General features: G+C 34.3%; 1 pseudogene; it reads right to left on the minus strand.

Moving 5' to 3' along the window:
* Positions 1-2397: 2397 nt before the first annotated feature.
* LOC149219425 (E3 ubiquitin-protein ligase PUB23 pseudogene) lies at positions 2398-3657 on the minus strand (annotated as a pseudogene).
* Positions 3658-4664: the final 1007 nt, after the last annotated feature.

Genomic DNA, 4664 nt, shown 5'->3' on the forward strand with positions numbered 1-4664 from the left:
AAAAAATCTATTTTATTTAAAGTAAAAATAAATAAATGATAAAATAAAATTTAAAGCGTTTAATGTTTTTTTTTTTTTTTCTTTTCTAATAACATATATTATAACATTATATTGTTGATAAAATAGTGATTTTAATTTATTTAAATTATATTTTTGAATATATAAATAAATTTAATGTTTTCAAAATAACTTTAATAATTGAAATTTATAAATATGAAATTTTTAAATTTTAATTTATATATATATATATAGTGTGTGTGTCCGCGCATTCTATTACAATATTAGGTTTTTTTTTTTTTTTTTTTAACCCAATGTTAATTAGCAAACATTTTCCAAAATAAAAAGTTTATCTTCAACCGAACTTTTCATTAAACTATATTAAATAAACATGATTTAATTACAACATATTCTTATTACATAAAAATCCTAAGCTGATCCATTGTCAAAGGAGGGTTTGCTTGCCCAATTGTATGGTATGCACATTCTTATTACATAAAAATCCTAAGCTGATCCATTGTCAAAGGAGGGTTTGCTTGCCCAATTGTATGGTATGCACATTATGGAATTCTAAGCTGATCCATTGTCAAAGGAGGGTTTGCTGGCCCAATTGGATGGTATGCACATTATGGTCAATATGAGAGACACTATATTCGACGTGGGAGTGTTTCCATATACCTATTATGTTTATTGATATTTTTGACATTATATGCTTATCTTATATATGTTTGTACATATCTATGATTTTTTTCTTACTACTATGGCATTGATGTTTATATTATGGAGTATGTAGAACATATGCTTTTCCCTCATGTGGAACAAAATACCAATTCATAATTGTTACATATTTTTTGTTTAGTGTATTTTGTAGCTAAACTTTCTGGGCCATCTTAATTAAAACTATTAGATTTATATAATGTATGATGATTTAGATGGGTAGCGAGATCTCACTTAGAAGTGATATATTACATCTGATATACACTCTAGAATCACCACATATATATATATATATATATATATAACTTCGAAACTAACAAAAATGTCTAATAATTAAACTATACTATTTTTATATCATTAACTTTCCTTACCAAATAAAATTCTTAAAATCCATTAATGAGAAAAAGAAATATGTACTGAGTTTTGATTCACTTATATATTCATACAAGTAATGTAACCTTTGATTATGCGCCCACACCTTACCCAATAATATTATTTTTCTTCTATTTAAAATAAAAGATATCAAAATATTTGTATTCCATCCGTACACCGTTAGTCAACGATGAATCGAATGCGATATATCTAAGAAGAGAGTAACATTATTCCATGGAAAAATCTAGCATGATAAGCTGCTGTTTGCCTTATTTGGCAAGAACGTTGTAAGATTAATGTATTGATATTTTATGTTAACGAAAGAGTATACATCTCGACGAAGAAATTGAATAATATTTTTTTAACCGATGAATTGATTCGTTATTTGAAACCTCTTGCCAATTTGGCTTGACAGCGAATTAAAAATTGCATTATAGACAGGTGAAAACAGATTGGAAATTGGACAAATAATTGGAACCTGCAAATTACATAGGAAATTTGAAAAAACCGTAGCGCCAGAGAGATTGGAAAGAGAGAACACTTTTTAATTAAATTATTTGGACACAAGAATTATGTATAAATTTAGTGCATACATTTTTATTCCGATTGCAGAAAGAGAGAACACTTTTTAATCAAATTATTTGGATAAAAAATGATGTATAATTTTAGTGCACACATATTCTAATTGAAATATTTTGAAATTAGACTAGTAAAAATAGAATTAATGAGATAATTCATCTAACAAAACTCGGTAGGATTTTCAAATTTTCTTTGATAATAGTTGTTAGGTCAAATAATTAATTTGACAAAAAGAATAATATTTTTCGATAGTAGGCCAATAGAAATAGAATTAATGAGATAATTAATCTAACAAAACTCGGTAGGATTTTCAAATCTTCTTTCATAATTGCAGTTAGGTTAAACAATTAATTTGACAAAATTTGTTAGATTTTGAAATGTTTTTAGAGCCAAATGATTTTATTTTATTTTTTTAATATTAGCTAAATCAAATCATTGATAAAATTGCTATCTGTAAAATTGGTTTGATAAAATGACTATAGTAAAATTATATTTTATATCAAATAATTACACTCAAATTATTATTATAACTATTCATCAGATTTCCTCAAAATAAATTCAACATCCAACTCTTTCATACCTATCAACAACCAACCCTTTCCCTTTCATACCTATCAACAAGCAACCCTTTCATACCTATAATGAATTTTCAGACCCACATGAACTCTTATCATAAACTATTCCGGAGAGAACTTAAGAAGGCGGCTTAGACTAGCAGTAATGCACACAAATTCAAAACTGTCCATAGATTATTAACAAATGCGATGGAACGCAAGCTGAGCCCCTCCAATACTTAGCGTTCTCTCTGAGCATTTCCCTTGCCTTGTGCTTCGTCTTTAATGTGCATGCAAGTTGCTGGAGCATACACAATATTTTGACGGTACCCATCTGCACCATTTCGTTAAGGAGGCGAGGAGTCGGAGAGCATTTACAGAGCGACCAGAGTATTCGAACAGCTTTCTCGGTTGCAGCTGGTGAGACTCTGATCATCTTCTTGGTGATGGAAGCTATTCCCATGGCGTGATCGATTGTTGTAGCTCTTCCCTCTGCACACTCACACAAAATGTCCAGAAGACACAGCATCTTCTCGCAAGTTGTTGTCTGGGATTCAGGAAGTAATTCAATCAATACATAAATAGCTCCGGCCTCTATTGCCTTGACTCTGTTGTTTCTTGAGGGAGAACAGATGGCCATCAAAACCTCCAGAGATGAAGCAGTTGCTTGAGGGCAGACTTCCTCTGTCAGAAGTTGGAGGAGTCCATCAAACAAATCTTCATTCGCATTCACAACGAGCTGTTGCAGTCTCTTCTGCCCATTGTTAGAAATGGTTTTTAGTAACATGACCGAATGGAATCTGGCATTGCCGGTGCCTCTTTTCAGAATCCATGAAATGGGTCGTAGGATTCTGGACATGGTAAGCGATTCTGCAGTCTTATCTGCCATGGGAACTTTGTACAGAATTCCCAAGGCCTCCTCGCAAGCCATCGCACATTCATAGCCTCCGTTTTCCATTTCCACAGTATTTGTTTCAATAACAGAAATCAATGCAGAATCACCACCACACTCAACAATACACCTTCTGTTTGCCTCGCTCTCGTCGGCCAGAGATTTCAGTTTCTTCAAGCCATTAACCACTTGAAAAGGCAGGCAGGATTCAAAATCTTGGAGCAATTTCTTGATCTGATCCGGGTCGACAGGGGGCCTGGGCGTGGGGATTTGTTGGACACCTTTTGAAGTGTTGGCGAGGCACCACCCTTGAATGAGGCGACGCAGGGTGTGGTTAGGAGTCATATCGAAGTTGGACATTACTTGCATCGTAACAGGGCATGTGTTCCTACCGCAAGAATATATCCATTTCTCCATACTCTCTCTATCATATGTGATTCCAGTGCAAACTGTAATGGGGTCTCGCATTATTTGCATAGATATGGGACATATGAAGTAGGGAGGGATCTCTAGATTCTCTACCTCTCCATTCTCTATTGGATCCATGCTTAAACCTTATCTGAAATATTAAAACCACTTAATTTCAAAAGGCGATTACAACTTATAGCACTTGTCCCTTCCTGGATTGTTGGGTCGAGTCCCTTCCCAGAGAATCGAACCTGGACTGGTTATAGTAAACTTCTTGTCCCTAAATTCTCAGATAGAACTGAGAATCAAGCACTGCCTTATACCCAAATAGGGTTTATATGAAGGATTCTTTACAAACTAATGATACGACAGTCTATAACCGAGTCAGGGTGGTTGTATAAGCTCTAACATAAAAGATGGCTGATTTTGATAATTGAAAACTGGAGGGGAATTTTTACATTTATTTTGGCGAAGTGATGTGAAATGTGGTTCCAGGCTGTTTCTGTTGATCATGATTAAGTCCACGCGTTTGCAATTCAAGAAGCCGATTCCCGTTTGCTCTGCCGAAGGCATATCAGTAGTGTTCCACGCCATCTACCTTATCACCTCCCTATAGGGTCAAACACCGTGCAAAGGAACCGCTCAAGGCCTAAATTTAGCAAATTGACCCGCTCGATGACAGCCCTGCTTACTTTAAATATCCTTCGATATATCAATTGATATTTTTGGATATTGTTGTTGGTGTACATCATTTTTGGTGACACTCGAGTTATTTATAGTAAATAAGTAAAAAGCAGCCACTTACGGGTTTGGTGGCCTTGGGTTTAAATTTATTTATTGAGATCGTTTCACACATTTGGGTGTGCATGGCACGATAGAGCAGCAGTATTGTGTTTGATACAATTTTGTAATTGCATGAGTTGGGCCACGGCTCATTAATAAAGGAGATTGTGCCTGCCACACACCGTCCATTAAGGATTTTGTTTACCTTTTTCGGTACCATTAATAGTTGTGAATGCATTAATGATTCTCCGGGATTTGCAATAAATACTGGCCATATTCCTTGTTGTATTATCCTATTGCTTGTTGCATTATCCTATTGCACAAAAATTCAGTTGTGCGGCCAGAGGTGTCTCGTTTATCGC

Source organism: Pinus tabuliformis, chromosome Q (genome assembly GCF_031772625.1).
Source record: "Pinus tabuliformis cultivar Carrire ecotype Pingquan chromosome Q, CPIR1, whole genome shotgun sequence".
Classification (NCBI taxonomy): domain Eukaryota; kingdom Viridiplantae; phylum Streptophyta; class Pinopsida; order Pinales; family Pinaceae; genus Pinus; species Pinus tabuliformis.